This window comes from Salmo salar, chromosome 20 (genome assembly GCF_965601325.2).
Source record: "Salmo salar chromosome 20, fSalSal1, whole genome shotgun sequence".
In the NCBI taxonomy this organism is placed as follows: domain Eukaryota; kingdom Metazoa; phylum Chordata; class Actinopteri; order Salmoniformes; family Salmonidae; genus Salmo; species Salmo salar.
Window position 1 is genome coordinate 80,157,632 of NC_138310.1, and position 22,833 is coordinate 80,180,464.

Consider the following 22,833-nt stretch of genomic DNA (forward strand, 5'->3'; position numbering starts at 1 on the left):
GTTTCGCTGTAAAGGTTTTTTGAAATCTGACACAGCGGTTGCATTAAGGAGAAGTGTATCTATAAATCTTTGAATAACAGTTTAATATTTTATCAACGTTTATGATGAGTATTTAGTTTTGGGAGGCAAAATATTTCTGAACATTACACGCCAATGTAAAATTGGGTTTTTTGTATATAAATATGAACTTTATTCGAGTAAAACATACATGTATTGTGTAACATGAAGTCCTATGAGTGCCATCTGATGAAGATCATCAAAGGTTAGTGATTAATTTTAGCTGTATTTCTGTTTTTTTGTGACGCCTCTCCTTGCTTGGAAAATGGCTGTGTGGTTTTCCTTGTCTCGGCGCTGTCCTAACATAATCTAATGTTATGCTTTCGCCGTAAAGCCTTTTTGAAATCGGACAATGTGGTTGGATTATCGAGAAGTGTATCGTTAAAATGGGATATAATAGTTGTATTTTTGAGAAATGTGAATTATGAGATTTTTGTTGTTTTGAATTTGCCGCCCTGCCATTTCACTGGCTGTTGAATAGTGTGTCCCGCGTGGGACGCTAGCATCCCAAATTTCCCAGAGAGGTTAACAGACACACATGCACACACACACAGGTGACAGACACACACACACACACCAGTTAAACAAAGGTCAGGTGTGTGAATGTGTCTGTGATTTGATGTTCCCTACAGCATGCTCTGCCTTATCCAGATTAAATGTAGGCCAGCTCTGCTGTTGCCGTACGAACAAGCCCTATGTTTGTGTTTGTTTATCCAGTATCCTTTAAAACAGCCAGGGGAGACAAATATTCACATGGTAAAATAACAGATAATGTAGGGATGTGAATGTGGGGACGTGTGTTGGAGATAATGCAGGGATGTGAATGTGGGGACATGTGTTGAGGAGGGAGGGAGTCCGATTCGTAGTGAAAAGTAATCGGAGTCCAAAAATCTAAAATGTCTACTTCATTCTCTCCTCTCATCCTCCCTGTCTCTTCCCATTCCTCTACCTCCATTCCTCCCCATCCCTCCTCCCCTCCAACTCCATCTCCTTTCTGCAGCTACGTGGGAGAGTTGTTCCTGCCCACAGGGATGCATCTGCCTCTTAATTATCACTCCCCAAACTCACACACTTCATCCACCGACAGCTCAAATGATGTCCCTCCCTCTCTAGCGCTCTCCCTTCATCTCTGTGACTGAAGACTCAACCCCCCACAGTGAGAGATGGGGAGATATCTTAATTAAGGAACAGAGTTTTCCCCAACACATCTACCCATCAGGGAGAAGGAGAAAGGGGAAGAAACAGAGAAAATATTGGCTATGAGGGTACACACACTATGCGGTAGAGCACAGCAGGGAGAGAGAAGGGGCGTAAACACAGACAAAGTTTTGATGAAAAGTTGGTGCAGAACGTCAGCCTGAAGGAGATGGAAGTCCCTGTTGGGACACCTGTCTCAGTCTATCACTGCCACATCACCAGCCAGCCCAGGCAAAACACATTAACTTCACTAGGGTAGAGGGCAGCATTCGGAATTTTGGATGAAAACCGTGCCCAAATGAAACTGCCTGCTACTCAGGCCCAGAGGCTAGGATATGCATGTAATTGGTAGATTTGGATACAAAACACTCTGAAGTTTCCAAAACTGTTAAAATAATGTCTGTGAGTATAACAGAATTGATATGGCAGGCGAAAACCTGAGGAAAATCCATCCAGGAAGTACTATTATTTTGAAAGGCTGTTTTTCCATTAAAAGCCTATCCACCATACAAAGACTTAGGACCCAGTTCACGATCTCTATGGCTTCTTCTACATGTGGTCAGTCTTTAGGCATTGTTTCAGGCTTTTACTCTGAAAAATGAGGGAGATACAGCACTTTCAATGAGTGGACAGTGGAAATTTCCAGACATGAGTCCAGCACGTGATCGGGAGTGCGCCTTTCTTATTTCTCCTTTTCTGTTGACGAAGCTTTTGTCCGGTTGAAATATTATTGATTATTTATGACAAAAACAACCTGAGGATTGATTCAACCTGAGGTTTGACATGTTTCTACGAACTTTTATTGTACTTTTTAAACTTTTCGTCTGGATATTGAGAGCACGCTTTGTGCCTTTGGATTACTGAACTAAACGCACCAACAAAACTGAGGTTTTTGGACATAAAGAGGGACATTATCGAACAAAACAAACATTTATTGTGTAACATGGAGTCCTGGGAGTGCCACCAGATGAAGATCATCAAAGGTAAGTGCTATTTCTGACTTTTGTGAGTCCTCTCCATGGCTGGAAAATGTCTGTATGGTGTTTTGTGGCTAGGCGCTGTCCTAACATAATTGCATGGTGTGCTTTCACCGTAAAGCCTTTTTGAAATGTGACACAGCGGCTGGATTAACAAGATGTTTATCTTTAATCCTATGTATAACACTTGTATCTTTCATCAATGTTTATGATGAGTATTTCTGTAATTTGATTTGGCTCTCTGCAATTTCACCAGATGTTATTTGAGACAATGCATTACTGAACATAACACGCAAATTTAAACTGAGGTTTAAACAGATACAAATTCCATCTAGACATCGTTGTCCTAGAGCACACAAAAAACGATATGTACCTTGGCATAAACATCAACGCCACATGTAACTTCCACAAAGCTGTGAATGATCTGAGAGGCAAGAAGGGCCTCCACACCATCAAAAGGAACAAAAGATTCAACATACCAATTAGGATCTGGCTAAAAACACTTTAATCAGTTATAGAACCCAATGCCATCTATGGTTGTGAGGTCTGGGGTCCGTTCTCCAACCAAGATGTTTTGTTTTTTACTGTTTATTTCATTTCTGTGTATTATCAGTTTCCAATGTCAATAAAGCCCTTTGAACTGATTTTAGGGGGGGGGGGGGGGGGGGGGGGGGGGGGGGGGGGCAGAGAGAGAGAGTAAGAGAGAGAAAGAAAGGACCTGTCATTAGAATCTGCTCAGAATCATTAGAATCTGCTCAGCAGTTGGTGATTCGGACAACCAGGTCTGTTCACCGCAGGCTTAAAAAGATGTCAAAGAGACCCGTCATGCTACATACACTCAAAGACAGCTCATGCCAGAGAAAACAACTGTGCACAAACATACAAGCTTACACCAATGCTCACATCACTCCAGCCTACACGCACACGTATACACATCAAGTGAACTGTACTTTCAATCCTTCCTGTACTTTCAACCCTTCAGTTCGCTTCGTTCAGCTTAGACATGCCCGCCTGGGGGGACACAGCCAATCACATCAGATGTCACAATTAGATCTCATGATATGACAATATGTTAATTCTCAGACTATTTCAACCAAAACAGTTAACACAAACATGTGCATATACACTGCTGCAGGGAGTTTGTGTGTGAGCACTAAGTGAATACTACGTGTGTGTACAGTACATGGTGTGTGTGTTACCTGTAGGTGTTTCAGAGTGAGCTGGCTCTGTTTACTGCTGTAAATGGAGGTGTAGACATGGAGGAAGGCCACGAACTGGCTGAGTGTGGATCCATACTCTCTACAAGACTCATGGATCATCAGGAAGGAGCGACACAGATCACCCTGATCCGACACTGGGAGGGTCAACACAAACGAGACAGAACATATTCAGGAGGGACTAGGCGGGACTAGCTAGTTTAAAGCTAGTCCTGTATAGTCCGACTATGACTGACTATAACTCTGGTGACAGGGATGGTTTCTTCTACCTGAGCCTTGTGGCCTTTCGCCCCTCCACTCTTTTCCCCCTCTCCCCCCACCTTAGCCAGCAGCTTCTCAGGGATCTGACAGGGCAGCATCAACATGGGTTATGAAGGAGGAGGACAGAGCAAATCACAATAGTATAACCCTGTATAATTCTATGCTCTCATCCCCCTCATCCCTCACCCTTTCCTCTCACCTTCTTCATGATGCTCTCAGACTATCTGTCCAAGAGAGAGATTGAAAGGGAGAGACACAGGAAGAGAGAGAAAGAGATTGAAAGGCAGAGAGAGAGAGAGAGAGAGAGAGATTGAAAGGGAGAGACAGAGAGAGACAGAGAGACACAGAGAGACACAGAGAGCGAGAGAGAGAAAGATAGATTGAAAGGGAGAGGCAGAAAGCAAGAGCGAGAAAGAAAGAGAGAGAGTGAGAGAGAACAATGTAAACATGTTTCCCATGCCAATAAAGCCTTTAGAATTGAATTGACACGGACGGACGGACGGACGGACTGACGGACGGACGGACGGACATACATGAAGAGGGAGTGAAACAAATAGAAAGAAACAAAGATAGAAAGTGAGGTAATGGCTGTGTACTGCTGTGCTTGTCCGTTTACCCCCCAGCTGAAAGGCCAGTAGTTTAGTCAGAGGAACTCAGAGGGAAGAGACATCTATTGATCTGATCCTGCAGCATCTACAGAACAAACACAGCATCATTATAAACAGGGGGAGGAGAGGGATGGAGAGAGGGGAGGGGAGAGGGAGAGGAGAGAGGGAGGGAGGGGAGATGAGAGAATGGAGGAGGTGTAGATCTCTCGATTTGCCCTTGAGCAAGGCACTTAACCGTAATTGCTCCTGTAAGTCGCTATGGATAAGAGCATCTGCTAAATGACTAAAATGTAATGTCATGTAGATGTAGATGGGTAGCTAGATAGATGAGTCTCTCACAGTAGGTAAAGTAGTTGAAGTGGGGTCCAGTGAATCCATCCTGGGATGCAGGATCTTTGAGAGAGGAGAGGAGGGGCTCCAGCTCCTCTGGGGAATACAGGCCTGGAACCTCACCTACAACACACATATTACACTGATCTCAGTACAGTATAGGACAGAGCCCAGGCCAGTACCTCACCTACAACACACATATTACACTGATCTCAGTACAGTATAGGACAGAGCCCAGGCCAGTACACACATAACCTATTTCACACAGATCCCTTTTCACACAGAACCTATTTCACACAGAACACATTACAGTAGAAAAGCCAACTACAGAGAACCCACTGTCAAACAGTATACACATACACTCTGCAGAGGGAGAGGAGCAATGAGATGTGTGTGTGTTACCTGCCATGTTGTCGAGTGCGTGGGAACCCCAGTCCCATTGTTTAACAGAGGAGAGGATGTCGTCGAGTGCGTGGGAACCCCAGTCCCGTCGTTTAACAGAGGAGAGGATGTTGTCGAGTGCGTGGGAACCCCAGTCCCGTCGTATAACAGAGGAGAGGATGTTGTCGAGTGCGTGGGAACCCTAGTCCCGTCGTATAACAGAGGACAGGATGTTGTCGAGTGCGTGGGAACCCCAGTCCCGTCGTATAACAGAGGAGAGGATGTTGTCGAGTGCGTGGGAACCCCAGTCCCGTCGTATAACAGAGGAGAGGATGTTGTCGAGTGCGTCGGAGCCCCAGTCCCGTCGTATAACAGAGGAGAGGATGTTGTCGAGTGTGTGGGAACCCCAGTCCCGTCGTATAACAGAGGAGAGGATGTTGTCGAGTGCGTCGGAGCCCCAGTCCCGCCGTAAAACAGAGGAGAGGATGTTGTTGAAGGAATGGATGTCTTTAGAGGAGACCCGTCTGTCTCTGAACAGCCTCCTGATCTCATAGGCTACCACCTCCAACACTGTTATATTACAGTTCCCTACAGACACAGAGAGGAGGGGTTAATACAAACATATACATTGAGTGGACAAAACATTAAGAACACCTTCCTAATATTGAGTTGCCAACCACACTCCCCCCTTTCCCCTCAGAACAGCTTCAATTCATCATTCATCGGGGCACGGACCCTACAAGGTGTCGAAAGCATTCCACAGGGATGCTGGCCCCTGTTGACTCCAATGCTTCCCACAGTTGTGTCAAGTTGGCTGGATGTCCTTTGGGTGGTGGACCATTCTAGATACACATGGGAAACTGGTGCGCCTAACACCTACTACCATACCCCATTCAAACGCACTTAAATATTTTGTCTTTCCCATTCACCCTCTGAATGGCACAGATACACAATCCGTGTGTATCTATACTCGGCCTTGTCTCGGGATGGTAAGTTGGTGGTTGAAGATATCCCTCTAGTGGTGTGGGGGCTGTGTTTTGGCAAAGTGGGTGGGGTTATATCCTGCCTGTTTGGCCCTGTCCGGGGGTATCGTCGGATGGGGCCACAGTGTCTCCCAACCCCTCCTGTCTCAGCCTCCAGTATTTATGCTGCAGTAGTTTATGTGTCGGGGGCTAGGGTCAGTTATATCTGGAGTATTTCTCCTGTCTAATCTGGTGTACTGTGTGAATTTAAGTATGCTCTCTATAATTCTCTCTCTCTTTCTCTCTTTCTCTCTCGGAGGACCTGAGCCCTTGGACCATGCCTCAGGACTACCTGGCCTGATGACTCCTTGCTGTCCCCAGTCCACCTGGCCATGCTGCTGCTCCAGTTTCAACTGTTCTGCCTGCGGCTATGGAACCCTGACCTGTTCACTGGATGCTACCTGTCCCAGACCTGCTGTTTTCAACTCTCTAGAGACAGCAGGAGCGGTAGAGATGCTCTGAATGATCGGCTATGAAAAGCCAACTGACATTTACTCCTGAGGTGCTGACCTGTTGCACCCTCAACAACCACTGTAATTACTATTATTTGACCCTGCTGGTCATCTATGAACATTTGAACATCTTGGCCATGTTCTGTTATAATCTCCACCCGGCACAGCCAGAAGAGGACTGGCCACCCCTCATAGCCTGGTTCCTTTCTAGGTTCCTTCGTAGGTTCTGGCCTTTCTAGGGAGTTTTTCCTAGCCACCGTGCTTCTACACCTGCATTGCTTGCTGTTTGGGCTTTTAGGCTGGGTTTCTGTACAGCACTTTGAGATATGAGCTGATGTGAGAAGGGCTTTATAAATACATTTGATTTGATCTGTCAATTGTCTAAAAGGATAGAAAATCCTCCTTTAATCTCCCCCCTTCATCTATACTGATTGAAGTGGATTTAACTGTCACGCCCTGACCGTAGAGAGCCCTCGGGGTTCTCTATGGTGTAATAGGTCAGAGCGTGACTAGGATTTTTTTCTAGTTATTATAGTTCTATGTTGGTGTGTGAGTATGTTTCCCAATTGAAACAGCTGAATATCGTTGCTTCTAATTGGGGATCCCCAGTCCGGTACATCCCTGAAGAGTGTGTCACCAGCCCTGAGTCTCCAGCGACGGTCTACAGCCCAGAACCTCCAGTGACGGTCCACGGCCCGGAGCTTCCTGCGCCGGTGCCATGGCTGGAGCCTTCCTCTGCGCCGGTGCCCAGTCCAGGCACGGCGTCCAGTCCCGCTCCATGGCCGGAGTCTTCCTCTGCGCCGGTGCCCAGTCCAGGCACGGCGTCCAGTCCCGCTCCATGGCCGGAGCGTTCCTCTGCGCCGGTGCCCAGTCCAGGCACGGCGTCCAGTCCCGCTCCATGGACGGAGCCTTCCTCTGCGCCGGTGCCCAGTCCAGGCACGGCGTCCAGTCCCACTACATGGCCAGAGCCTTCCTCTGCGCTGGTGCCCAGTCCAGGCACCGCGTCCAGTCCCGCTCCATGGACGGAGCATTCCTCTGCGCCGGTGCCCAGTCCAGGCACGGCGTCCAGTACCGCTCCATGGCCGGAGCCTTCCTCTGCGCCGGTGCCCAGTCCAGGCATGGCGTCCAGTCCCGCTCCATGGCTGGAGCCTTCCTCTGCGCCAGTGTCCAGTCCAGGCACGGCGTCCAGTCCCGCTCCATGGCCGGATCTGCGGTCTGAGCGGGTACTACGTCCCGCACCGGAGCCGCCACCAACGCTAGTTGCCAACCCTAACCCTCCCCATCTAGGTTCAGGTTTTGCGGTCGGAGTCTGCACCTTTGGGGGGGAGGGTACTGTCACACCCTGACCATAGAGAGCCCTCTGGAGAGCCCTCACTACCATATTATACCATACTACAAAAAGACACGCTGCATCGAGACAGCTCAGTGTACACTACCACATTATTCCATACTGCAAAAAGTCACGCTGCAACAAGACAGCTCAGTGTACACACTCACACACACCAGAGAAGAGAGTTGAAGTGATGAGAGAGTGAGTTGTGACATACCGTGTAGAAAAGGTAAGCAGCAGGAGGGAGGGGGAGGGAGAGAGAGTAAAAAATGATGAGTCATAAAAAATATAAGTTTGTCAGCAAACGCTTTCAATTAAAATACTGATTGGACTCCCTATCACAGGGCAAACACATTGCAGGAGGGAAGGAGAGAATGACAGAGGGAGAGATGAAGGAGGACAGAGAGAAGTGGATGATAAAAGCAAGAGAGAGACAGACGGGTGACAGAGGGAGCAGAACAGGGGAGAGGAAGTAAGTGATGGTTAATGCAAGAGGCATGGAGAGGGAGAGAACTACTGACTTTCAGAAGATATTCTGAAATATCCAACAGAATGACCAGTACAGTATAACGTTAAAACAGTTACCAAATAATGAGAAGTTTTCAATGAGAAGTCGGCAACAACAGACAAAAGCCATGCAAATAGCAGTATTAAGTACTGCAGACATTTTCTCCATGTCCTAGCACTGTCAAAATGGGTCTCAAGAAATATGCTGTAGTACAAGGGTTCCCAAACTGTTTTGGCCCACGACCCCATTTTTACATACATTTGTTGACCCTACGATGTAAAAAAAGTTATGTAATCAATGGTCAATGTTGACTTTTTAAATTGGGGCTATGACAGTCTATTACAAATCAGTCTGACAGTATTTTGGACAGTAATTAAATATGAAGATAGGATGGTTTGAAGTGACTGAAGTGAATCAGAAAGGTGTTGGGAAGTTCAGAAGATCATCAGTAAATAATGTTGTATGATCTTCTGTTTGGAAAATGAACATTATGCTTGATGATAATGTTTTTCCCCAAGGCTGATTTAGAGCCTGGTCTTGTCCACTCGGCTCTAATGGCTTGTGGGCATAGTAGTGGAAACAGGACGTACACACGTGTTCCTGACAGTCTTATCTTTCAGTGATGGGGTAATAATATTGTGTGAGAGAGTGTGAGAGTCTGTGAGAGAGTTGATTTAACCCTGTGGTCTGACTAGAGGTTCCAGTGGACTGTGAGAGAGCTGATTTTAACCCTGTGGTCTGACTAGAGGTTCCAGTGGACTATAAGAGAGCTGATTTTAACCCTGTGGTCTGACTAGGGGTTCCAGTGGACTGTGAGAGAGCTGATTTTAACCCTGTGGAATGACTAGAGTTTCCAGTGGACTATAAGAGAGCTGATTTTAACCCTGTGGTCTGACTAGGGGTTCCAGTGGACTGTGAGAGAGCTGATTTTCACCCTGTGGTCTGACTAGGGGTTCCAGTGGACTGTGAGAGAGCTGATTTTAACCCTGTGGTCTGACTAGGGGTTCCAGTGGACTATAAGAGAGCTGCTTTTAACCCTGTGGTCTGACTAGGGGTTCCAGTGGACTGTGAGAGAGCTGATTTTAACCCTGTGGTCTGACTAGGGGTTCCAGTGGACTGTGAGAGAGCTGATTTTAACCCTGTGGTCTGACTAGAGTTTCCAGTGGACTATAAGAGAGCTGATTTTAACCCTGTGGTCTGACTAGGGGTTCCAGTGGACTGTGAGAGAGCTGATTTTAACCCTGTGGTCTGACTAGGGGTTCCAGTGGACTGTGAGAGAGCTGATTTTAACCCTGTGGTCTGACTAGAGGTTCCAGTGGACTATAAGAAAGCTGATTTTAACCCTGTGGTCTGACTTGGGGTTCCAGTGGACTGTGAGAGAGCTGATTTTAACCCTGTGGTCTGACTAGAGTTTCCAGTGGACTATAAGAGAGCTGATTTTAACCCTGTGGTCTGACTAGGGGTTCCAGTGGACTGTGAGAGAGCTGATTTTAACCCTGTGGTCTGACTAGGGGTTCCAGTGGACTGTGAGAGAGCTGATTTTAACCCTGTGGTCTGACTAGAGGTTCCAGTGGACTATAAGAAAGCTGATTTTAACCCTGTGGTCTGACTAGGGGTTCCAGTGGACTGTGAGAGAGCTGATTTTCACCCTGTGGTCTGACTAGGGGTTCCAGTGGACTGTGAGAGAGCTGATTTTAACCCTGTGGTCTGACTAGGGGTTCCAGTGGACTATAAGAGAGCTGCTTTTAACCCTGTGGTCTGACTAGGGGTTCCAGTGGACTGTGAGAGAGCTGATTTTAACCCTGTGGTCTGACTAGGGGTTCCAGTGGACTGTGAGAGAGCTGATTTTAACCCTGTGGTCTGACTAGAGTTTCCAGTGGACTATAAGAGAGCTGATTTTAACCCTGTGGTCTGACTAGGGGTTCCAGTGGACTGTGAGAGAGCTGATTTTAACCCTGTGGTCTGACTAGGGGTTCCAGTGGACTGTGAGAGAGCTGATTTTAACCCTGTGGTCTGACTAGGGGTTCCAGTGGACTGTGAGAGAGCTGATTTTAACCCTGTGGTCTGACTAGAGGTTCCAGTGGACTATAAGAGAGCTGATTTTAACCCTGTGGTCTGACTAGGGCTTCCAGTGGACTGTGAGAGAGCTGATTTTAACCCTGTGGTCTGACTAGAGTTTCCAGTGGACTATAAGAGAGCTGATTTTAACCCTGTGGTCTGACTAGGGGTTCCAGTGGACTGTGAGAGAGCTGATTTTAACCCTGTGGTCTGACTAGGGGTTCCAGTGGACTGTGAGAGAGCTGATTTTAACCCTGTGGTCTGACTAGAGGTTCCAGTGGACTATAAGAAAGCTGATTTTAATCCTGTGGTCTGACTAGGGGTTCCAGTGGACTATAAGAGAGCTGCTTTTAACCCTGTGGTCTGACTAGGGGTTCCAGTGGACTGTGAGAGAGCTGATTTTAACCCTGTGGTCTGACTAGGGGTTCCAGTGGACTGTGAGAGAGCTGATTTTAACCCTGTGGTCTGACTAGAGGTTCCAGTGGACTATAAGAAAGCTGATTTTAACCCTGTGGTCTGACTAGGGGTTCCAGTGGACTGTGAGAGAGCTGATTTTAACAATGTGGTCTGACTAGGGGTTCCAGTGGACTATAAGAGAGCTGCTTTTAACCCTGTGGTCTGACTAGGGGTTCCAGTGGACTATAAGAGAGCTGCTTTTAACCCTGTGGTCTGACTAGGGGTTCCAGTGGACTGTGAGAGAGCTGATTTTAACCCTGTGGTCTGACTAGGGGTTCCAGTGGACTGTGAGAGAGCTGATTTTAACCCTGTGGTCTGACTAGAGTTTCCAGTGGACTATAAGAGAGCTGATTTTAACCCTGTGGTCTGACTAGGGGTTCCAGTGGACTGTGAGAGAGCTGATTTTCACCCTGTGGTCTGACTAGGGGTTCCAGTGGACAGTGAGAGAGCTGATTTTAACCCTGTGCTCTGACTAGGGGTTCCAGTGGACTGTGAGAGAGCTGATTTTAACCCTGTGGTCTGACTAGAGGTTCCAGTGGACTGTGAGAGAGCTGATTTTAACCCTTTGGTCTGACTAGAGGTTCCAGTTGACTATAAGAGAGCTGATTTTAACCCTGTGGTCTGACTAGGGGTTACAGTGGACTATAAGAGAGCTGCTTTTAACCCTGTGGTCTGACTAGGGGTTCCAGTGGACTGTGAGAAAGCTGATTTTAACCCTGTGGTCTGACTAGGGGTTCCAGTGGACTGTGAGAGAGCTGATTTTCACCCTGTGGTCTGACTAGGGGTTCCAGTGCACTGTGAGAGAGCTGATTTTAACCCTGTGGTCTGACTAGAGTTTCCAGTGGACTATAAGAGAGCTGATTTTAACCCTGTGGTCTGACTAGGGGTTCCAGTGGACTGTGAGAGAGCTGATTTTAACCCTGTGGTCTGACTAGGGGTTCCAGTGGACTGTGAGAGAGCTGATTTTAACCCTGTGGTCTGACTAGAGTTTCCAGTGGACTATGAGAGAGCTGATTTTAACCCTGTGGTCTGACTAGGGGTTCCAGTGGACTGTGAGAGAGCTGCTTTTAACCCTGTGGTCTGACTAGGGGTTCCAGTGGACTGTGAGAGAGCTGATTTTAACCCTGTGGTCTGACTAGGGGTTCCAGTGGACTGTGAGAGAGCTGATTTTAACCCTGTGGTCTGACTAGGGGTTCCAGTGGACTGTGAGAGAGCTGATTTTAACCCTGTGGTCTGACTAGGGGTTCCAGTGGACTGTGAGAGAGCTGATTTTAACCCTGTGGTCTGACTAGAGGTTCCAGTGGACTATAAGAAAGCTGATTTTAACCCTGTGGTCTGACTAGGGGTTCCAGTGGACTGTGAGAGAGCTGATTTTCACCCTGTGGTCTGACTAGGGGTTCCAGTGCACTGTGAGAGAGCTGATTTTAACCCTGTGGTCTGACTAGAGTTTCCAGTGGACTATAAGAGAGCTGATTTTAACCCTGTGGTCTGACTAGGGGTTCCAGTGGACTGTGAGAGAGCTGATTTTAACCCTGTGGTCTGACTAGGGGTTCCAGTGGACTGTGAGAGAGCTGATTTTAACCCTGTGGTCTGACTAGAGTTTCCAGTGGACTATGAGAGAGCTGATTTTAACCCTGTGGTCTGACTAGGGGTTCCAGTGGACTGTGAGAGAGCTGCTTTTAACCCTGTGGTCTGACTAGGGGTTCCAGTGGACTGTGAGAGAGCTGATTTTAACCCTGTGGTCTGACTAGAGGTTCCAGTGGACTGTGAGAGAGCTGATTTTAACCCGGCTGACTGGGTCCGTGACGTGAGGAGCGTTCCCTGTGGTCTGACTAGGGGTTCAGTGGACTATAAGAGAGCTGCTTTTAACCCTGTGGTCTGACTAGGGGTTCCAGTGGACTGTGAGAGAGCTGATTTTAACCCTGTGGTCTGACTAGGGGTTCCAGTGGACTGTGAGAGAGCTGATTTTAACCCTGTGGTCTGACTAGAGTTTCCAGTGGACTATGAGAGAGCTGATTTTAACCCTGTGGTCTGACTAGGGGTTCCAGTGGACTGTGAGAGAGCTGATTTTCACCCTGTGGTCTGACTAGGGGTTCCAGTGGACTGTGAGAGAGCTGATTTTAACCCTGTGGTCTGACTAGGGGTTCCAGTGGACTATAAGAGAGCTGCTTTTAACCCTGTGGTCTGACTAGGGGTTCCAGTGGACTGTGAGAGAGCTGATTTTAACCCTGTGGTCTGACTAGGGGTTCCAGTGGACTGTGAGAGAGCTGATTTTAACCCTGTGGTCTGACTAGGGGTTCCAGTGGACTATGAGAGAGCTGATTTTAACCCTGTGGTCTGACTAGGGGTTCCAGTGGACTGTGAGAGAGCTGATTTTAACCCTGTGGTCTGACTAGGGGTTCCAGTGGACTGTGAGAGAGCTGATTTTAACCCTGTGGTCTGACTAGGGGTTCCAGTGGACTGTGAGAGAGCTGATTTTAACCCTGTGGTCTGACTAGGGGTTCCAGTGGACTGTGAGAGAGCTGATTTTAACCCTGTGGTCTGACTAGAGGTTCCAGTGGACTGTGAGAGAGCTGATTTTAACCCTTTGGTCTGACTAGAGGTTCCAGTGGACTGTGAGAGAGCTGATTTTAACCCTGTGGTCTGACTAGGGGTTACAGTGGACTATAAGAGAGCTGCTTTTAACCCTGTGGTCTGACTAGGGGTTCCAGTGGACTGTGAGAGAGCTGATTTTAACCCTGTGGTCTGACTAGAGGTTCCAGTGGACTATAAGAAAGCTGATTTTAACCCTGTGGTCTGACTAGGGGTTCCAGTGGACTGTGAGAGAGCTGATTTTCACCCTGTGGTCTGACTAGGGGTTCCAGTGCACTGTGAGAGAGCTGATTTTAACCCTGTGGTCTGACTAGAGTTTCCAGTGGACTATAAGAGAGCTGATTTTAACCCTGTGGTCTGACTAGGGGTTCCAGTGGACTGTGAGAGAGCTGATTTTAACCCTGTGGTCTGACTAGGGGTTCCAGTGGACTGTGAGAGAGCTGATTTTAACCCTGTGGTCTGACTAGAGTTTCCAGTGGACTATGAGAGAGCTGATTTTAACCCTGTGGTCTGACTAGGGGTTCCAGTGGACTGTGAGAGAGCTGCTTTTAACCCTGTGGTCTGACTAGGGGTTCCAGTGGACTGTGAGAGAGCTGATTTTAACCCTGTGGTCTGACTAGAGGTTCCAGTGGACTGTGAGAGAGCTGATTTTAACCCTGTGGTCTGACTAGGGGTTCCAGTGGACTGTGAGAGAGCTGATTTTAACCCTGTGGTCTGACTAGGGGTTCCAGTGGACTATAAGAGAGCTGCTTTTAACCCTGTGGTCTGACTAGGGGTTCCAGTGGACTGTGAGAGAGCTGATTTTAACCCTGTGGTCTGACTAGGGGTTCCAGTGGACTGTGAGAGAGCTGATTTTAACCCTGTGGTCTGACTAGAGTTTCCAGTGGACTATGAGAGAGCTGATTTTAACCCTGTGGTCTGACTAGGGGTTCCAGTGGACTGTGAGAGAGCTGATTTTAACCCTGTGGTCTGACTAGGGGTTCCAGTGGACTGTGAGAGAGCTGATTTTAACCCTGTGGTCTGACTAGAGGTTCCAGTGGACTGTGAGAGAGCTGATTTTAACCCTTTGGTCTGACTAGAGGTTCCAGTGGACTGTGAGAGAGCTGATTTTAACCCTGTGGTCTGACTAGGGGTTACAGTGGACTATAAGAGAGCTGCTTTTAACCCTGTGGTCTGACTAGGGGTTCCAGTGGACTGTGAGAGAGCTGATTTTAACCCTGTGGTCTGACTAGAGGTTCCAGTGGACTATAAGAAAGCTGATTTTAACCCTGTGGTCTGACTAGGGGTTCCAGTGGACTGTGAGAGAGCTGATTTTCACCCTGTGGTCTGACTAGGGGTTCCAGTGCACTGTGAGAGAGCTGATTTTAACCCTGTGGTCTGACTAGAGTTTCCAGTGGACTATAAGAGAGCTGATTTTAACCCTGTGGTCTGACTAGGGGTTCCAGTGGACTGTGAGAGAGCTGATTTTAACCCTGTGGTCTGACTAGGGGTTCCAGTGGACTGTGAGAGAGCTGATTTTAACCCTGTGGTCTGACTAGGGGTTCCAGTGGACTGTGAGAGAGCTGATTTTAACCCTGTGGTCTGACTAGGGGTTCCAGTGGACTGTGAGAGAGCTGATTTTAACCCTGTGGTCTGACTAGGGGTTCCAGTGGACTGTGAGAGAGCTGATTTTAACCCTTTGGTCTGACTAGAGGTTCCAGTGGACTGTGAGAGAGCTGATTTTAACCCTGTGGTCTGACTAGGGGTTACAGTGGACTATAAGAGAGCTGCTTTTAACCCTGTGGTCTGACTAGGGGTTCCAGTGGACTGTGAGAGAGCTGATTTTAACCCTGTGGTCTGACTAGAGGTTCCAGTGGACTATAAGAGAGCTGATTTTAACCCTGTGGTCTGACTAGAGTTTCCAGTGGACTATGAGAGAGCTGATTTTAACCCTGTGGTCTGACTAGGGGTTCCAGTGGACTGTGAGAGAGCTGATTTTAACCCTGTGGTCTGACTAGGGGTTCCAGTGGACTGTGAGAGAGCTGATTTTAACCCTGTGGTCTGACTAGAGTTTCCAGTGGACTATGAGAGAGCTGATTTTAACCCTGTGGTCTGACTAGGGGTTCCAGTGGACTGTGAGAGAGCTGCTTTTAACCCTGTGGTCTGACTAGGGGTTCCAGTGGACTGTGAGAGAGCTGATTTTAACCCTGTGGTCTGACTAGAGGTTCCAGTGGACTGTGAGAGAGCTGATTTTAACCCTTTGGTCTGACTAGAGGTTCCAGTGGACTGTGAGAGAGCTGATTTTAACCCTGTGGTCTGACTAGGGGTTACAGTGGACTATAAGAGAGCTGCTTTTAACCCTGTGGTCTGACTAGGGGTTCCAGTGGACTGTGAGAGAGCTGATTTTAACCCTGTGGTCTGACTAGGGGTTCCAGTGGACTGTGAGAGAGCTGATTTTAACCCTGTGGTCTGACTAGAGTTTCCAGTGGACTATGAGAGAGCTGATTTTAACCCTGTGGTCTGACTAGGGGTTCCAGTGGACTGTGAGAGAGCTGCTTTTAACCCTGTGGTCTGACTAGGGGTTCCAGTGGACTGTGAGAGAGCTGATTTTAACCCTGTGGTCTGACTAGAGGTTCCAGTGGACTGTGAGAGAGCTGATTTTAACCCTTTGGTCTGACTAGAGGTTCCAGTGGACTGTGAGAGAGCTGATTTTAACCCTGTGGTCTGACTAGGGGTTACAGTGGACTATAAGAGAGCTGCTTTTAACCCTGTGGTCTGACTAGGGGTTCCAGTGGACTGTGAGAGAGCTGATTTTAACCCTGTGGTCTGACTAGAGGTTCCAGTGGACTATAAGAAAGCTGATTTTAACCCTGTGGTCTGACTAGGGGTTCCAGTGGACTGTGAGAGAGCTGATTTTCACCCTGTGGTCTGACTAGGGGTTCCAGTGCACTGTGAGAGAGCTGATTTTAACCCTGTGGTCTGACTAGAGTTTCCAGTGGACTATAAGAGAGCTGATTTTAACCCTGTGGTCTGACTAGGGGTTCCAGTGGACTGTGAGAGAGCTGATTTTAACCCTGTGGTCTGACTAGGGGTTCCAGTGGACTATGAGAGAGCTGATTTTAACCCTGTGGTCTGACTAGGGGTTCCAGTGGACTGTGAGAGAGCTGCTTTTAACCCTGTGGTCTGACTAGGGGTTCCAGTGGACTGTGAGAGAGCTGATTTTAACCCTGTGGTCTGACTAGAGGTTCCAGTGGACTGTGAGAGAGCTGATTTTAACCCTGTGGTCTGACTAGGGGTTACAGTGGACTATAAGAGAGCTGCTTTTAACCCTGTGGTCTGACTAGGGGTTCCAGTGGACTGTGAGAGAGCTGATTTTAACCCTGTGGTCTGACTAGAGGTTCCAGTGGACTATAAGAAAGCTGATTTTAACCCTGTGGTCTGACTAGAGTTTCCAGTGGACTTGAGAGAGCTGATTTTAACCCTGTGGTCTGACTAGGGGTTCCAGTGGACTGTGAGAGAGCTGCTTTTAACCCTGTGGTCTGACTAGGGGTTCCAGTGGACTGTGAGAGAGCTGATTTTAACCCTGTGGTCTGACTAGAGTTTCCAGTGGACTATAAGAGAGCTGATTTTAACCCTGTGGTCTGACTAGGGGTTCCAGTGGACTGTGAGAGAGCTGATTTTAACCCTGTGGTCTGACTAGGGGTTCCAGTGGACTGTGAGAGAGCTGATTTTAACCCTGTGGTCTGACTAGGGGTTCCAGTGGACTGTGAGAGAGCTGATTTTAACCCTGTGGTCTGACTAGAGGTTCCAGTGGACTGTGAGAGAGCTGATTTTAACCCTGTGGTCTGACTAGAGGTTCCAGTGGACTATAAGAGAGCTGATTTTAACCCTGTGGTCTGACTAGGGGTTCCAGTGGACTGTGAGAGAGCTGATTTTAACCCTGTGGTCTGACTAGGGGTTCCAGTGGACTGTGAGAGAGCTGATTTTAACCCTGTGGTCTGACTAGAGTTTCCAGTGGACTATGAGAGAGCTGATTTTAACCCTGTGGTCTGACTAGGGGTTCCAGTGGACTGTGAGAGAGCTGCTTTTAACCCTGTGGTCTGACTAGGGGTTCCAGTGGACTGTGAGAGAGCTGATTTTAACCCTGTGGTCTGACTAGAGGTTCCAGTGGACTGTGAGAGAGCTGATTTTAACCCTTTGGTCTGACTAGAGGTTCCAGTGGACTGTGAGAGAGCTGATTTTAACCCTGTGGTCTGACTAGGGGTTACAGTGGACTATAAGAGAGCTGCTTTTAACCCTGTGGTCTGACTAGGGGTTCCAGTGGACTGTGAGAGAGCTGATTTTAACCCTGTGGTCTGACTAGAGGTTCCAGTGGACTATAAGAAAGCTGATTTTAACCCTGTGGTCTGACTAGGGGTTCCAGTGGACTGTGAGAGAGCTGATTTTCACCCTGTGGTCTGACTAGGGGTTCCAGTGCACTGTGAGAGAGCTGATTTTAACCCTGTGGTCTGACTAGAGGTTCCAGTGGACTATAAGAGAGCTGATTTTAACCCTGTGGTCTGACTAGGGGTTCCAGTGGACTGTGAGAGAGCTGATTTTAACCCTGTGGTCTGACTAGGGGTTCCAGTGGACTGTGAGAGAGCTGATTTTAACCCTGTGGTCTGACTAGAGTTTCCAGTGGACTATGAGAGAGCTGATTTTAACCCTGTGGTCTGACTAGGGGTTCCAGTGGACTGTGAGAGAGCTGATTTTAACCCTGTGGTCTGACTAGGGGTTCCAGTGGACTGTGAGAGAGCTGATTTTAACCCTGTGGTCTGACTAGAGTTTCCAGTGGACTATAAGAGAGCTGATTTTAACCCTGTGGTCTGACTAGGGGTTCCAGTGGACTGTGAGAGAGCTGATTTTAACCCTGTGGTCTGACTAGGGGTTCCAGTGGACTGTGAGAGAGCTGATTTTAACCCTGTGGTCTGACTAGAGGTTCCAGTGGACTGTGAGAGAGCTGATTTTAACCCTGTGGTCTGACTAGGGGTTCCAGTGGACTGTGAGAGAGCTGATTTTAACCCTGTGGTCTGACTAGGGGTTCCAGTGGACTATAAGAGAGCTGATTTTAACCCTGTGGTCTGACTAGGGGTTCCAGTGGACTGTGAGAGAGCTGATTTTAACCCTGTGGTCTGACTAGGGGTTCCAGTGGACTGTGAGAGAGCTGATTTTAACCCTGTGGTCTGACTAGAGTTTCCAGTGGACTATGAGAGAGCTGATTTTAACCCTGTGGTCTGACTAGGGGTTCCAGTGGACTGTGAGAGAGCTGCTTTTAACCCTGTGGTCTGACTAGGGGTTCCAGTGGACTGTGAGAGAGCTGATTTTAACCCTGTGGTCTGACTAGAGGTTCCAGTGGACTGTGAGAGAGCTGATTTTAACCCTTTGGTCTGACTAGAGGTTCCAGTGGACTGTGAGAGAGCTGATTTTAACCCTGTGGTCTGACTAGGGGTTACAGTGGACTATAAGAGAGCTGCTTTTAACCCTGTGGTCTGACTAGGGGTTCCAGTGGACTGTGAGAGAGCTGATTTTAACCCTGTGGTCTGACTAGAGGTTCCAGTGGACTATAAGAAAGCTGATTTTAACCCTGTGGTCTGACTAGGGGTTCCAGTGGACTGTGAGAGAGCTGATTTTCACCCTGTGGTCTGACTAGGGGTTCCAGTGCACTGTGAGAGAGCTGATTTTAACCCTGTGGTCTGACTAGAGTTTCCAGTGGACTATAAGAGAGCTGATTTTAACCCTGTGGTCTGACTAGGGGTTCCAGTGGACTGTGAGAGAGCTGATTTTAACCCTGTGGTCTGACTAGAGTTTCCAGTGGACTATGAGAGAGCTGATTTTAACCCTGTGGTCTGACTAGGGGTTCCAGTGGACTGTGAGAGAGCTGCTTTTAACCCTGTGGTCTGACTAGGGGTTCCAGTGGACTGTGAGAGAGCTGATTTTAACCCTGTGGTCTGACTAGGGTTCCAGTGGACTTAGAGAGCTGATTTTAACCCTGTGGTCTGACTAGGGGTTCCAGTGGACTGTGAGAGAGCTGATTTTAACCCTGTGGTCTGACTAGGGGTTCCAGTGGACTGTGAGAGAGCTGATTTTAACCCTGTGGTCTGACTAGGTTCCAGTGACTTAGAGAGCTGATTTTAACCCTGTGGTCTGACTAGGGGTTCCAGTGGACTGTGAGAGAGCTGATTTTAACCCTGTGGTCTGACTAGGGGTTCCAGTGGACTGTGAGAGAGCTGATTTTAACCCTGTGGTCTGACTAGAGGTTCCAGTGGACTGTGAGAGAGCTGATTTTAACCCTGTGGTCTGACTAGGGGTTCCAGTGGACTGTGAGAGAGCTGATTTTAACCCTGTGGTCTGACTAGGGGTTCCAGTGGACTGTGAGAGAGCTGATTTTAACCCTGTGGTCTGACTAGGGGTTCCAGTGGACTGTGAGAGAGCTGATTTTAACCCTGTGGTCTGACTAGAGTTTCCAGTGGACTATAAGAGAGCTGATTTTAACCCTGTGGTCTGACTAGGGGTTCCAGTGGACTGTGAGAGAGCTGATTTTAACCCTGTGGTCTGACTAGGGGTTCCAGTGGACTGTGAGAGAGCTGATTTTAACCCTGTGGTCTGACTAGGGGTTCCAGTGGACTGTGAGAGAGCTGATTTTAACCCTGTGGTCTGACTAGGGGTTCCAGTGGACTGTGAGAGAGCTGATTTTAACCCTGTGGTCTGACTAGAGGTTCCAGTGGACTATAAGAGAGCTGATTTTAACCCTGTGGTCTGACTAGGGGTTCCAGTGGACTGTGAGAGAGCTGATTTTAACCCTGTGGTCTGACTAGGGGTTCCAGTGGACTGTGAGAGAGCTGATTTTAACCCTGTGGTCTGACTAGAGTTTCCAGTGGACTATGAGAGAGCTGATTTTAACCCTGTGGTCTGACTAGGGGTTCCAGTGGACTGTGAGAGAGCTGCTTTTAACCCTGTGGTCTGACTAGGGGTTCCAGTGGACTGTGAGAGAGCTGATTTTAACCCTGTGGTCTGACTAGAGGTTCCAGTGGACTGTGAGAGAGCTGATTTTAACCCTTTGGTCTGACTAGAGGTTCCAGTGGACTGTGAGAGAGCTGATTTTAACCCTGTGGTCTGACTAGGGGTTACAGTGGACTATAAGAGAGCTGCTTTTAACCCTGTGGTCTGACTAGGGGTTCCAGTGGACTGTGAGAGAGCTGATTTTAACCCTGTGGTCTGACTAGAGGTTCCAGTGGACTATAAGAAAGCTGATTTTAACCCTGTGGTCTGACTAGGGGTTCCAGTGGACTGTGAGAGAGCTGATTTTCACCCTGTGGTCTGACTAGGGGTTCCAGTGCACTGTGAGAGAGCTGATTTTAACCCTGTGGTCTGACTAGAGTTTCCAGTGGACTATAAGAGAGCTGATTTTAACCCTGTGGTCTGACTAGGGGTTCCAGTGGACTGTGAGAGAGCTGATTTTAACCCTGTGGTCTGACTAGAGGTTCCAGTGGACTATGAGAGAGCTGATTTTAACCCTGTGGTCTGACTAGGGGTTCCAGTGGACTGTGAGAGAGCTGCTTTTAACCCTGTGGTCTGACTAGGGGTTCCAGTGGACTGTGAGAGAGCTGATTTTAACCCTGTGGTCTGACTAGGGGTTCCAGTGGACTGTGAGAGAGCTGATTTTAACCCTGTGGTCTGACTAGGGGTTCCAGTGGACTGTGAGAGAGCTGATTTTAACCCTGTGGTCTGACTAGAGGTTCCAGTGGACTATAAGAGAGCTGATTTTAACCCTGTGGTCTGACTAGGGGTTCCAGTGGACTGTGAGAGAGCTGATTTTAACCCTGTGGTCTGACTAGGGGTTCCAGTGGACTGTGAGAGAGCTGATTTTAACCCTGTGGTCTGACTAGGGGTTCCAGTGGACTGTGAGAGAGCTGATTTTAACCCTGTGGTCTGACTAGGGGTTCCAGTGGACTGTGAGAGAGCTGCTTTTAACCCTGTGGTCTGACTAGGGGTTCCAGTGGACTGTGAGAGAGCTGATTTTAACCCTGTGGTCTGACTAGAGGTTCCAGTGGACTATAAGAAAGCTGATTTTAACCCTGTGGTCTGACTAGGGGTTCCAGTGGACTGTGAGAGAGCTGATTTTCACCCTGTGGTCTGACTAGGGGTTCCAGTGCACTGTGAGAGAGCTGATTTTAACCCTGTGGTCTGACTAGAGTTTCCAGTGGACTATAAGAGAGCTGATTTTAACCCTGTGGTCTGACTAGGGGTTCCAGTGGACTGTGAGAGAGCTGATTTTAACCCTGTGGTCTGACTAGGGGTTCCAGTGGACTGTGAGAGAGCTGATTTTAACCCTGTGGTCTGACTAGAGTTTCCAGTGGACTATGAGAGAGCTGATTTTAACCCTGTGGTCTGACTAGGGGTTCCAGTGGACTGTGAGAGAGCTGCTTTTAACCCTGTGGTCTGACTAGGGGTTCCAGTGGACTGTGAGAGAGCTGATTTTAACCCTGTGGTCTGACTAGAGGTTCCAGTGGACTGTGAGAGAGCTGATTTTAACCCTGTGGTCTGACTAGGGGTTCCAGTGGACTGTGAGAGAGCTGATTTTAACCCTGTGGTCTGACTAGAGGTTCCAGTGGACTATAAGAGAGCTGATTTTAACCCTGTGGTCTGACTAGGGGTTCCAGTGGACTGTGAGAGAGCTGATTTTAACCCTGTGGTCTGACTAGGGGTTCCAGTGGACTGTGAGAGAGCTGATTTTAACCCTGTGGTCTGACTAGAGTTTCCAGTGGACTATGAGAGAGCTGATTTTAACCCTGTGGTCTGACTAGGGGTTCCAGTGGACTGTGAGAGAGCTGCTTTTAACCCTGTGGTCTGACTAGGGGTTCCAGTGGACTGTGAGAGAGCTGATTTTAACCCTTTGGTCTGACTAGAGGTTCCAGTGGACTGTGAGAGAGCTGATTTTAACCCTGTGGTCTGACAAGGGGTTACAGTGGACTATAAGAGAGCTGCTTTTAACCCTGTGGTCTGACTAGGGGTTCCAGTGGACTGTGAGAGAGCTGATTTTAACCCTGTGGTCTGACTAGAGGTTCCAGTGGACTATAAGAAAGCTGATTTTAACCCTGTGGTCTGACTAGGGGTTCCAGTGGACTGTGAGAGAGCTGATTTTCACCCTGTGGTCTGACTAGGGGTTCCAGTGCACTGTGAGAGAGCTGATTTTAACCCTGTGGTCTGACTAGAGTTTCCAGTGGACTATAAGAGAGCTGATTTTAACCCTGTGGTCTGACTAGGGGTTCCAGTGGACTGTGAGAGAGCTGATTTTAACCCTGTGGTCTGACTAGAGGTTCCAGTGGACTATGAGAGAGCTGATTTTAACCCTGTGGTCTGACTAGGGGT

General features: G+C 48.2%; 1 pseudogene; it reads right to left on the reverse strand.

The window, feature by feature from the left end:
- LOC106593383 (cytoplasmic dynein 2 heavy chain 1-like) overlaps positions 1 to 22,833 on the reverse strand; it is a 139,090-nt pseudogene that overhangs the window by 14,961 nt on the left and 101,296 nt on the right.